Source organism: Equus przewalskii, chromosome 13 (genome assembly GCF_037783145.1).
Source record: "Equus przewalskii isolate Varuska chromosome 13, EquPr2, whole genome shotgun sequence".
Classification (NCBI taxonomy): Eukaryota; Metazoa; Chordata; class Mammalia; order Perissodactyla; family Equidae; genus Equus; species Equus przewalskii.
This window is the reverse complement of record NC_091843.1, coordinates 45,590,918-45,604,848: the sequence shown is the minus strand read 5'-3', so window position 1 is coordinate 45,604,848 and position 13,931 is coordinate 45,590,918. Positions and strand designations below refer to the sequence as shown.

Below are 13,931 nucleotides of genomic sequence, written 5' to 3'. Positions count from 1 at the left end.
GGGTGTGTCTGTGAGGATGTCTCTGGAAGAGATCAGCTTTTGAATCAGTAGACTGAGTAAGGAGATCTGCCCTCACGGATGGGGGCAAGCATGATCCAACCCACTGAGGGCTCAAATAAAACAAAAAAGGGGAAGGAAAGGCAGTTTTCTCTTATTTTGCATTGGGAGGTCTGTCTTCTCCTGCCCTCAGACTTTGAAGCTCCTGGTTCTTGGCATTTGGACTCAGACTGAATTATGCACTAGCTTTTTGGGTTCTCTGCCTTGCAGAAAGCAGACTGTGGGACTTTGTGGCCTCCATGACTGCATGACCCAATTACTGTGATAAATATTTTCATATATATATATATATATGTATATATATATATATATATATCCTGTTGGTTTTATTTTTTTGGAGAACCCTGACTAATACACTCACCATAAGCAAGAACTTGCAGAAACAAAAGAGGAACAGACCCACAAGCCTCATACTGGAACTTTCAGATGCAGAATATGAAACCATTTGCTTACTGTATCAAACAAAAGAAAAGACAATCTAGAAAATATCTGTAGGGAACAGGAAACTATAAGATTTTTTAAACAAATGAACCAAACAGAACATCTTGACTTAAAAAATACTTAGCATTTTAAACGTTGGATGGACAGATTTAATAGCAAATTCAACACAGCTGGAGAGAGGATTAGCAGACTAGAGGGTAAGTCAAAAAAGTTATTCAGAAGGTGGAACAGAGAGATGAAGAGGTGGAAAATCTGAGAGGATATGAGACATGGAGGACAGAGCAAGAAGGTCAAAGTACACTTGTTAAGGGTTGGAAATTAGAGAAAGAATGGCATGAGACAAAGGCAATGGCTCAGAGTAGATCACAGATTCTAGGTGCTCAAAAATGAGAAGCAGGATAAATAAAAAGAAATTCATTCATGGGTCTTTAACAGTGAAACTGTGGAAAATCAAAGACAAAAAGAAGATTTTAAAAGTGGCAAGAGGGGCCAGCCCTGTGACCGAGTGGTTAAGTTTGCATGCTTTGCTTCGGTGGCACAGGGTTTCACTGGTTCAGATCCTGGGCGCAGACCCAGCACCACTAGTCAGGCCACGCTGAGGCGGTGTCCCACATAGCAGAGCCAGAAGGACCTACAACTGGAATATACAACTATGTACTGGGGGGCTTTGGGGAAGAGAAAGAAAAAGTGGCAAGAATTTGTGATGACATGGATGAAACTTGAGGGTGTTATGCTAAGTGAAATAAGTCAGACAGCAAAAGACAAATATTATGTAGTATCACTTACATGTGGAATCTAAAAAAGCCAAACTCATAGAAACAGAGACTAGAATGGCAGTTACTAGGGGCTGGTGGAAGGGGGTGAAAATGAGGAGATCTTGATGATCAAAAAGTACAGACTTCCAATTGTAAGATGAATAAGTTCTGGGGATCTAATGTACTGCAGTGTGACTATAGTTAGCAATACTGTACTATGTACTTGAAAGTTGCTCAAAGAGTAGATCGTAAATGTTCTCACTCCAGTAACAACAACAAAAAATGGTAAGTGTATGAGGTGAGGATGTGTTAACTAACCTTATTGTGGTAACCATTTCACAATATATACATGTATCAAATCATCGCGTTGTAGACCTTAAGTTTACATAAGGTATGTCAATTATATCTCAATAAAGCTGAAAAAAAATTTTAAAAATGAGAACAGCAAGAGGAAAACAAAAAGATTATCTTGAAAGGAATGATAGCTTGAAGGCCAGCTTTGCAACAATAGCAGTAAAAGTCAGAAGATAATGGAATGATATTATTAACATGTTCAGAAAAAAATAAGTGCTAACCTAGAATTCTATATGTAGCAAAATATCTTTTAAGGATGAGGGTGAAATAAAGACATTTTCAGATGAACAAAAATTGACTTCTCTATCAGCAATCCTCACAAAAGAAACTTCCAACAGTTGTACTTGAGGTAGAAATAAAGTGAATCTGGAAAGAATGGCTTAGATATAAGAATAAATAAAGAGAAAAGAAAATAGTTAATATATGGGTAAATCTTGGTAAGTGTTGACCCTATAAAGCAATGCTATCTTGTGTGGATTTTTTTTTCCTGAGGAAGATTAGCCCTGAGCTAACATCTGCTTCCAATCCTCCTCTTTTTGCTGAGGAAGATGGTCCCTGAGCCATGGTCTTTGACCATCTCCTTCTATTTTATATGTTGGATGCCTGCCACAGCATGTCTGGATAAACAGTGCATAGGTCCGCTCCCTGAATCTGAATCAGTGAACCCTGGGCCACTGAAGCAGAGTACCTGAACTTCACTTCTGTGCCACTGGGTGGGCCCTTGTGTGGGTTTTTTAGAAAAGCAAGACAGAGCTTAAATAAATAACTAAAATAAAAATTTGGGTAGCTTCCAAATTATAAGAGCTAAAAAAAATGTGAAAAAATACTCAAGCAATCCTCGAAAAGACAAGAGTAGAGAGAAAAAGAAACTCTTCTTAGGCTAGCAGGAACAAAGAGAAAATACAAAGATGTAATCACACTTAACATATAAAAATCGTATCCTCCAATTAAGAGAAAAAAGAATGCCTTCTTGCATGCACACAAACCCCAACCACAGACTGTTTCATGAAAGACATATCTAAATCATAAGAATAACCCAGGGCTGAAAGTCAAAGGGTGGAAGAGACTATACCTGGTAAAGCCGAAAGAAGACAAGACAGATGTGGCTGTATTAATTTCAGACAAAAGAAATTTTCAGGCATAAAGCATTACTGAAAAATAAAGCAGGTTGCTCTTGAATGATAAAATGTTCAATTCACAAGGGAGATCTAATAATGACCCAAAATCACGTAGTGGATTTTGACACACCTCTCTCTGTAACTGGTAGAAAGAGCAGAACACTAAGAAGCTTGCAAAGAAGAAAACACTGGTGGGGTTATGCTTTTGTTTTTCTTTTGACAATTTCCCCCCCAATTTAAACTTACAATTACAGCTGGAGAAGAAACAGGAGCTCAGGTGAGGCATCCGAGGCTTCGTGCTGAGGTTGCCTGGCTGTCCCCAAACATCTCAGCATCTGTGAGTGATTACGAGCAGCAGAGGGGAGGAAAAAACGTGTGGATCAGGTGTGAGCATTTTTCCTAAATGTTCTCCTTCCTGCTTTTCCACGCTGGTTTTGGAAAGTCCCTTGTGCTACTCTAAAGTAAACCAAGGTGCCTCCCCCAGCAATGTGCCGTGGCCTGGCCGTGGGCTCTGTCCACTTTGGTCCTGACTCCACGAGGGAAATGACCCCGAAAGGAGCTGGAATCTAAGGGCTGGCATTTGTTCCTGTGGTGGAGACACACACTTCCAAAGATGTGAAAAATCCTCCCTGTTCTAAGTCATTTTGCTTCCTGCCTCCGACATGAAAAGGGGGCCTTGTTCTCTTTGAGGGGGTGTGCAGTCCACTCTGGTATGAGGTAAAGGCACTTTATATTATTTTATTGTCTGTGTAAAATGAACTGTCACCTCCCAGATTCTTACACAGGAGTCTCAGTCTTACTTAGTTATCTGAGGAACGAACCCAGGGGCGGGAACAGTTCACCAGAGACTGAACTACCACTGAAGTGTGGAGGAGAGCCATTCCAAGATGGAAGATGTTTCCCAGTGCCGAGTGAGGTGATGGAAAATCAAAAGCCAGACAAGTATGTACAGAAATGTAGAAAGCGTACCTCCTCTCCACCTTCACGCAGTACTTAGGGCTTGCTTTTGTAAAGTGCCTTTCATACAAACTGCTTCCAAAACCACTTTACGGTTCATAAAAAGCTCTGTATTAGTCATTTGTTGGTGTCAGTAATAAATCATGGTAGAGGGAGCGGAAAAAACTACATTCAGGGATGACACTGCTGTCAGCTGTCCGTGCGGTGGGGACAGGTTGAAGATGGGCGCTGGGGCCCAGCAGGGCGGATCTAGGTCGTCAGCTCTCCTCTTGCTGGGTCTGATGTGGCTCTGTCAAGCAAGGAGAACCACTTTTTGAGCAGTAACTGCGAAGACTGGCTTCTCAGTATTCCTCTCTCTTCCCCACCTCCCTGTGGCCCCACCTGTCCAATTTGTAAGGCAGAGATACCAAACCACACAAATTGCCACTCATTAGACAGTTTTAAGTATAACTAAGTTGAAGGTGAAAGCTTGAAAACAGGTACACGCTGAAGAAATTTTGGGAAAAGAAGAAATTTGACCAAATTCAGCCAAGACCCATACTCAGTCTTGAGCCACCTTCAGGCCCCAACAAGAGATTTTCAAACAGTGAACCTCTGTAAAACACAGTTTATTCTGGAGGCTGAAATAGAACCTGAGTTATTAGTTTTATACGGTAGAAGTGAAAAGTTTTTGAAGCTTTTCTTTGTTAAGAGCAAGCAGTTTCTCTTCGGTGTTTGTGAAATGGGAACAGTAGGTGGCGATGTTGCCTTGTCTTGGGGGGTAAATAGCTGTTAGAAGCCGGTGGACTGAGGCAAGGACATTTAAAATCTGGGGTTAAAATGTTGTTTCAGTTGTGTTAGAAATGTTCATATTGCATCCCACTGGAAACTAAAACATTCTCCTCAGATCTTCATGAGCTTTTTATACCTTTCTGCAGTGTTGAGGCTGTGCTTTTATGTTGAAAATTGTGACCAGAGTCGCAGGTGTAGGGAAGGAATTTAAGCTAAGCCCAGGCAAACGCCTCAAAGGCGCAGACGGGAGCTGACAAAAATCTATCAAATTGCCAGTTTTGAAAAAGTACTCCGGATATTTGTTTGGAAGAAATGGTAGACAAATTGGAGAGTTGATATACTTCCACAATAGCAAATTTCAGGAAGTAATAATACAAAAAGTAATGCCAATAATAATATCACACATACGTCTACCATTTATTGAGTGTTTGCTATGAGCCAAGTGCTGTGCTAAGTATTTCCCAAATTGGCTATTACGTAATTCTCAGAAAAACCTGTAAGGTAGGTATCACTTCTCCCATTTTACAGATGAGGTCTCTGACTTTTAGAAAGTTTCAAGATTTTTCCTGAGATGTTACGGTTAGTCACTTGCTTGGCCAGAATTCCATTTGAAGCCGGTCTGACTTTTTACTGGCTTCTCCAAACTGTAAAAAGAATTTCTCTCACTTTTCTGAAGCCAGTCAAGATAAAGGGAAGTTTTACTGTTTTCAGAATGAACCTTAAAAATTTAGATATGAGATATATAAATTTCAGAAATGGGGAATAAAGAAGTCTGTGGGGTTAGAGGACTTCTTTTTTTTTTTTTTTTTTAATTCTTAGACCCTCCTATATCCTACCCAAAATAATCAGATCAAGTTTGTGTGTGTGTATATGAGTGTGTATCATATATATATATAATACGGCAAATGGCGTTATGTACCAAAAGGTCTGCCTGCTTATATTTTAATGACATTATTGCCAATTCAAAAGAGCCATGTGGTGCAAAAATAAGTTTTCACAAACTGCCATCTCATGAATCAATAAAAATCTTTCTTAACCATTCTACCTTTAGGTGTAAGTTCATGTCAAGGAAATACTTTTTCCGCAGGGGCACTAGGCCATAACTTTTTCTTATTGGCCAACTGCTATTTATGGTGCATCCATAGTGATGCATGTCCTTAGATCCTAGCATGCCTCCTTTCCACGGGGAGGTTGAGGGTGACAACAGATAAACCCACAGCCGGGACAAGGAAGCTCACCAGAGTCTCCGTAGTACCGAACATATGTACCTCCCTTGTGAATTCAAGGAAACTCATTAGAACCAATCAAATCCTTCTGAAATGTCAACACCATGGGAAAGAATTCCCTGAGTATGTACTTGTGAAGTTAGTTACACTTCAGATATGCACAATGAGAAAAGCATAAAAAAGCCCTTCCAAAGTTGCCTTTGAAATATCTGGACTTGGAGAACTTAGGTTGGAAGAATTGGAAAGGCAGAAAAAATCTGCCAATCTAGTTCCCAGTGGGGGTTTGCTCATGGCTTTTAATGTGAAGTCAAGGGCAACCAAACCACTCCACATCTCCCTTAATTTACTTCCGGATGGTTCATGAGTCTTTATGGGAAAGGGTACAAATCTGGGTAACTACCAACCCCAAACCTGATACAAGAGCCCAGGCCTACCCCTCAAGTTCACAAGGTCAGGGCAAAAGTACAAATGGAAGCCCTGTACCATATTTTCTCATCGTAATGCTATAAATCAAGGTAAAACCTGTTGAATAAAATATGTTTGATTGTACTAAGCTGACAAATCTACCTTCCTAATAGCCTAGAAAGAGTCTGGGATCTCAGAGCCCCCAAGGTTCTGTCCAGAACGTGGACACGCAGGGAGAGCTGACTCCTAGCTGCTCAAGACACCTTGTGTGCATGTGTGTGGACACCCCAATCCACATGTGCGTGTTCCATCCATTCTCCTCACAAACAGCAGCCCCTTGGGCCTTGTGAACTGCCCTTTGGAGGAAGGACTCAGAGAAGAAGCTGGTGTTGGTTCTAGAAGCTGATTGGGGGCCATTGCAGTGGGACGTTCTGGGGACCATGTTTGAGTCGGAGGTTCAGCGAGGGCTCTGGGTCACCATGTTTCCTTGACCCTGCAGATTTTCCACTCCATGAAGAGGGGCACAACAGAGGATGGTCAAGGTAAGGCAGGCAAAATACAGAGCCTAGCTGGGCCCTCTTGTGAGGTCTAAATGCACCAAGTATAAGATGCTCCGTAGTTAGTCAAAGGTATCTGTAGAGGTCAGCTTTCTCGGTAGAAAAGGAGATCACGAGAAGAGATAGAAGTTCCAAAACAGAAAAGGAAGGCAGGAAGAAGAGTCAAGAGAACATCTCTCAGCAGAGGCAGGAGGGAGGTAAATTAACCACATTGCACAGCTCAGGCAGAGGAGACCAGAGATGAGCCAGTGGCCTGAAGAAAAGTATTGCCCCCTGAACTGTGGGACCAGCATTTTAGAAATTAGAAAAGTATATGCATCTTTCAGCATTGTCATTAAAATAAAAGGAAATCTCAATGTTACAGGAGTTAATATTTTGGTTATTGGAAACATAACATGCTTACAATCATGCTTGTATTTCCAGTTAGGAGGGTCAGAGCCACTCGGGGTCCCTCAGTCTCATATGGTGGGAAGAACGTCTAGAATGACCTGGGCAACCTCACAGTGAGCCTTCCTGGGGAGCTGCACCGTTGACATTCGCCCAGGCTGCAGCCGCTCAGCTGGACCCAAGGTGCGTCTGGTCTTGATTCTACTTGTCATCAGGGGGCCATTGCACACACTCCCCCACTCTTACGACTCAGCCTCTCTCTCCCACCACTTTCTACTTCTACTCCTTAGTGTGGTCCATCTGCAAACCTTTTCAAGAGAGACTCTGATTGGATTGTCCTTATCTACTATGAAACCCACTGTCAGGACATAAAATCCTGTCAGGCTCCTCTCAGCACCCTGGTCTAGGCGGTGACTATTAGCTGAGGTACTGAGCACTTCGAATCCACCCTGACCTCGGTGACTGTCCACTTGACCTGTGGCTGTGGTGGGCCTCAGACTCACGCCTGACCTGATTCATGAGCCTGATACAGTGGGCTGCACGAGGCAACCTAGGCTAGTCCAAACCTGAGGCCAGTAAGTGTGAAGGTCAGTGGTGTATTGATTTTCTAAAACCAGGCAAATCTTGCCTGTGGTGTCTTTTAAAGCTCAGAGAAAGGCAAAACATACAAAGGAAACGATTGAACGGAAGGGGAGACATCAGGTTGGCTGAACATTTTCTAGTGTTCTGCTTTGGCTTCCTGCTCTGTGAAATGAAAGGTTTGGATTAAATGGTCTCCAGGTCTGTTGGGGGCATCCGTTTCTATGATTTGACTTCATGTCCTGGGCTGCAGCATCGTCTTACGGAGGCGAACACTGAGTGTTCCCTGATGCCGGTGTAGCACCATTCTCACACGGTAACGGCCTGCTCTGCTTTCGTAACCCCCTTGGAGAGAGGTGTCTCCTCCCTGTCCTCTTTCCTCCAGGAACTCTGTTGTGTGCCAGACCTCAGGAGGTCATTTTCAAAATCCACATCTCAGAAAAAACATAGGCCTTTGGTGACCACAGTGTTGAGGGAGCCTGGCAGAGGCTTTGCCAGGAGCCACACTGTTGATCCTGGCAGAGTTTCTGCCCTGATGTGGACAGGGCCTGGGAGACCAGCCTCCCTGGCTCCCACTCCCTGACCCTGCTCCCCTGCTGGGCAGTAAGGCCTGGGTTTCTGAGACTCCCAGTGGGAGCCAGGCAGCTTGCCTCAGGCCAGGGGTTTGTGGCCTGTGCCCACGGCCTCCAAAGCCAGCCTTAATGTGCTCAGCTGAGCTTGTGCCCACAGACCCATGGCTGGAAGATGACTCAGGGCCAGCTGCAATCAGACCCTGGGCCAGACTGGTCTTATGAAAACTGGAATATTGCAGATCACACCTAAAGCGTACGTCATATAAAATGAATGTAGTGGGAGGACATGAAGAATTAACTGGGGTTCCCCACCTCTTTCCACTGCTATGTCTTGCCAGTTGGACTGAGACCAGAGCCTGGCATTGTCCCTCAGGCTGGAGAGGAGTGTCAAGAGGGAACTGAAGAACAAAGACAGCAGATTCTGAGCTTTTAATTTCAAAGACTTGGATTCAGGTATTTTCAGGAGCTTGAGATAATCAGATAAACTAGTACCCATCCCACCTCCATCTCCACTAAATAAAGGTGCCCTAGGCTGGGGGAAAGGGTTGTTGAGGAGAGAAAGGAAATAAGAGTTTGAATTGACTGTGTATGTGGTGGTGGTTGAAGGGAGGGAGGACTCTGAACCAGAGCCTGTCTTATTTCCTGGGCCAGACCTGGGGAGGAGATAATAATATCCCCAAAAGGTTTGGTGGTCCCAGAGCAAAGTGATTCTGTTACTTGATTCCCAGAGTGCAGCCTTGGGAAGAAGCTCCACGTCCGGTGTGTATCTTTGAGGCCAATAGACCTGAGGGAAACTCATGGAGGCTCCATCAGGCCCAGCCTCACCCCTCAAAGGGGTGTGGGAGAACACCCAAAGGTTTCAGTGGCCCACTGAGTAGGGCACGGAAGAGAGCAGAAAGAGAGAGCCTACAACCCCTGGGAGCCATGGCTGTCAGGTAGGGCGGGCACAGAGTAAGCTGCGTGGACCTGAAAGATGGAGACCAGAAGTCCTTGGACATGTCAGGAAATGCCCATGGGGCTGTGTGGAGAGCTGGCGGCAGCCAAGGGCCATGATGGGAGGACTGTAGGCATCATGGGAATCAGGTGGACTGTTCTCCTCTGCATGCCACACCCTCAGGTACACCCCTCAGCTCTTCTCTCTCTCAGTCCAGGGTTTTGGCCGTGAGTCTGTGTGGGTAATCTTGTATTTGTATGTGTGTCATCTTGTATTTTGTTTGCTTACAATTTTTTGAAAATTATACTTTAGCATCCTTAGAGTCCCTCTCTAGACCTAATAACTCACTTGGCATAAATAAGCAAACAAACTAAGCTGGCTCTATCTAGCCCCGCTTATTAGAATGTGTGTGTGGGTACTTGTTGCCCTTCGTACTTGGTTGCAATTCCAAGAGAGGAAACATCTCACTTAATATCCTATGTCAAGTAGGTATTATTTTTACCATTTTACACATGAATAAAGTGTGGTTCAGAGAAGTAAAGTACATTGCCCAAGCCCGCACAGCTAATGGTAGCAGAGATGGGATTTGCACTCTGCAAGTTTCCCAAGACTCTGCTTTTCCGTCACATCACACAAACTCCCTACTACTAGCCTAAGTCAAACATCAAGTTGTATATGGAGAAATAATTCAACATTGAATAACCTTTCAGCACACACATACAAACACAGAGAAAAGAAAAGAAAGAGTAGAAAGGAAAATCTGCACTCAATTCCAAACAAAACAAAACAAACTCAAACCCCATAAAATAATAACTGCTTCCTTCCATGCTTTATCCACAGGCACCCCAAATACAACATGTCCCACACTGAGCTCATGTCCTTTCTCCCACCCCAATCTGCTCTTCCTCCTGTGTTTCTGAACTTGGTTGGTGGCAATACCACCCAAACCATGTCCCCTCAAATTAGAAACCAAGTTGTCATTTTTTACTTCTTTCTCTCTAACCCTCCTCTCCTTTAGTGCCAAACTATTAGCCCTCAGAGTTGGAATACTCTTCAGTAAATCTTTTTCTTTCTGTTTATTTCCTCTGCTGATACTTAAGAGTGGCCTTCAGACTTTTTTTTACCTAAATACCACCCAAAATAATTTTGAAAAACTATGTAACTCCTATATATTATTAAGCTTCCCTCTAAAATGTTTCATCATAATTTCAAATATTTGCAAAGAATCTAATGCAACATATTATGAATACTGGCATTTGAAAAAAAAAGCATTTAATTACTCATTATTACTCTTTAAAATGTATCCAATAAAATTTAAATACTAGTGATTGATACTCACTGTCATTCCTTTTAAAAAGTACATGTTTCAAAAAGTCACAGATTAGTGATGTCAGCATCATAGTGGAATGAGCTCTTCCCTTAGACTCTCCCCCTAAGATACAAAAAAAGGATAGTCGTATACCAACAGAGGACATTCACACAACACAAAAGACTTCTGAGAGAACTACGCAGCCATACGTCTGAAGGTGGAGTTGCTAGACCCCCTGGAGGAAGTGGAAGGAAATAAGGGGATCTCCTCTCCCTCCCCCAAAGGCAGCAACCCAGGGTGCAGGGCTACGCATGGCTCTGAGAGGGGAGGAGGGGCAGCCCTCCACAGGAACACCGTTGCTCTCCAAGTTCCCTCACAGAGGTGACTAAGCCATTGCAGGAGTGTCTTCATCAAGCCAGCACCCTAGGAGAGTAGATAATGAGGGCAGAGTGAGAACAGCCCCCTGGGATTGCACAGGTGAAATAAAGTGTTTCTCTCCCCACCTGACTCTCCAGCTCAGCCAGTCAGCCAGAGTGCCCCCACATACATCAGAAAAGCAGCAGCTGTGAGCAAGTAAGCCAGGGTCATGGAGGGCTCAGAATGCACCACTCTTGACTCCCTCCCCCCAAGTGGTGGCAGGCGGAAGCTGCAACCGAATACTATTACTATGCAGAGGCTCAAATCCATACTATCAAATAGTATGAAAAATATCTTAGCAATCCAGATCAGAAGGAAAATGACAAGCACCCAGAAATCAATACTGAAGTCACAGAAATATATAATCTAAATGACAGAGAATTCAAAATAGCTATCATACAAAAACTCAACAAGTTACAAGAAAATGCAGTTAGTTCAATGAAATTGGGAACTTCTTCACAAAAGAGATTGAAACTAAAGAGAAATGAATCAGAAATGTTGGAGATGTAAAAGACAATGGATGAGATAAAGAAACATCTGGACTCCCTGAACAACAGAACTGATATTATGGAGAAGTGAGTCATCAGTCTAGAGGACAGAAATACAGAAATGCTTCAGATGGAGGAGAGAGAACTAAGACATGAAGAAAGTCTCCAAGGAATATCTGACTCAATTAGGAAATGCAACATAAGGATTATAGGTATTACAGAGGGAGAAGAGAAAGAGAATGGAGCAGAAAGCTTGTTCAAAGAAATAGTAGGTGAGAACTTGCCAAACCTGGAGAAGGAGCTGGAAAGACAAGTGAAAGAACCTAATAGATCTCCTAATTATATCAATGTAAAAAGACCTTCTCCAAGGCATATAGTGGTAAAGCTGGCAAAAGTCAATGACAAAGAAAAAATTTTAGGGGCAGCAAGGCAGAAGAAAATAACTTACAAAGGAAACCTTATCAGGCTTTCAGTGGGTTTCTCAGCAGAAATATTACAGGCTAGGAGAGTGGAATGAGATATTCAAAATTCTGAAAGACAAAAACTTTCAGCCACAAATACTCTATCCAGCAAAAATATCCTTCAGATGTGATGGAGAAATAAAAACTTCCCAAGAAAAACAAAAGCTAAGGGAGTTCATCACCACAAGACACTCCCCACCCCCACACGAAATGCTGAAGAAGGCCCTCATACTGGAAAAGAAAGAAAGAAAGAAAGCGTTTACAAAGCCTTGAGTGAGGAGATAAATAGGTAGAAAAAAATCAGAAAATTGCAGGTCTCTATCAAAACAGGTTAGCAAACACTTAATTAAAACATTAAAGATCAAAGGAAGGAAAACATCAAAAATAACTATAATCTCATCATTTTAACCACAAACTCACAATACAAGATGGAATAAGTTGTGACAATAATAACTTAGAAGGGGAAGGGGAAAGGGATAGAATCAGCTTAGTCTTAGAAACAAGAGGCTAACAGAACATGGACTATCTCATCTACAAGATTGTTTTTATACAAACCTCATGGTGACCACTAAACAAATCATCAGAACAGAGACACAAATGATAAATAAAGAGAAAACTAAGAAAACCATCATAGAGAGCTATCAAACTGAATTGGTAGTCTGAAATACATGGGACGAGAAACAAGAGAAATGCAGAAGAACCAGAAAACGAGCAATAAAATGGCAGCATTAAGCCTTTATATATCAATAATCATTCTACAGGTAAATGGATTGAATTCTCCAACCAAAAGACACAGAGTGGTGGGATGAATTAAAAGCCAGGACCCAACAATACGCTGGCTCCAGGAAAAACATCTCATCTCTAAAGACAAACACAAGCTCAGAGTGAAGGAATGAAAGATGATACTCCAAGCTAATGGCAAACAAAAGAAAGCAGGTATTTCCATAGTTACACAAAGTAGACTTCAAAACAAAACAGTTAATGAGAGACAAAGAAGAGCAGTGTATAAAAGGGACACTCCACCAAGAAGACATAACACTGAAAAATATATATGCACCAACACAGGTGCACCACAGTACATAAAGCAAGTACTAAAAAACCTAAAAGGAGATATTAATGACAATACAATAATAGTAGGGGACATTAACACCCCACTTGCATAAATGGATAGATCATCCAGACAGAAAGTCAACAAGGAAATAGTGGATTTAAATGAAAAACTAGACCAGATGGACTTAATAGATATACATTGAACACTCCATTAAAAAAGAGCAGAATACACATTCTTCTCAAGTGCATGTGGAACATTCTCAAGGAGAGACCATATGTTGGGAAACAAGGAAAGTCTCAATAAACTTAAGGAGATTGAAATCACATCAAGCATCCTTTCCAACCATAATGCTTAGAAACTAGAAATCAACAACAAGAAAAAAGCTGGGAAAGTGACAAACATGTAGAGACCAAACACCATGCCACTGAACAACCAGTAGATAATTGAAGAAATTAAAGGAGAAATCAAAAAATATCTTGAGGCAAATGAGAATGAAAATACACCATATCAACTCATATGGGGTGCAGCAAAAGCAGTCCTAAGAGGGAAATTCACAGTAATACAGGCCCACCTTAACAAATAAGAAAAATCTCAAATAAGCAATCTTAAATACCATCTAAGAGAATTAGAAAAAGAAGAACAAGCAAAGTCCAAAGTCAGCAGAAGGAGAGAAATAATAAAAATTAGAGAAGAAAGAAGTGAAATTGAAACAACAACAAAAAAACAGTTGAAAGGATAAATGAAACAAAGAGCTGGTTCTTTGAGAAGATAAACAAAATTGACAAACACTTAGCCAGACTCACTAAGAAAAAAAGAAAGAAGGCTCAAATAAATAAAATTATAAATGAAACATGAAAAATTACACCAGATACCACAGAAATACATAGGATTATAAGAGAATACTATGAAAACCTATATGCCAACAAATTGGACAATCTAGAAGAAATGGATAATCCTTAGACTCATACAACCTCCCAAAACTGAACCAAGAAGATACAGAGAATCTGAATAGACCATGACAAGTAAAGAGATTGAAACAGTAATCGAAAACCTCCCAAAAATAAAAGTCCAGGACCAGACGGCTTCTCTGGA

General features: G+C 41.9%; 1 long non-coding RNA gene across 2 annotated transcripts in view; it reads left to right on the top strand.

The window, feature by feature from the left end:
* The window catches only part of LOC139075331 (uncharacterized), a 124,188-nt gene that overhangs the window by 15,753 nt on the left and 94,504 nt on the right, over positions 1–13,931 (top strand). Inside the window, exons 2-3 of one of the 2 annotated variants that reach the window (XR_011525628.1) lie at positions 7,065–7,211; positions 8,518–8,632. The exons of the other annotated variant lie outside the window; for it this stretch is intronic. This is a non-coding gene — a long non-coding RNA (uncharacterized lncRNA). The remainder of the gene's footprint in view (positions 1–7,064; positions 7,212–8,517; positions 8,633–13,931) is intronic. 2 annotated transcript variants of the gene reach the window in all.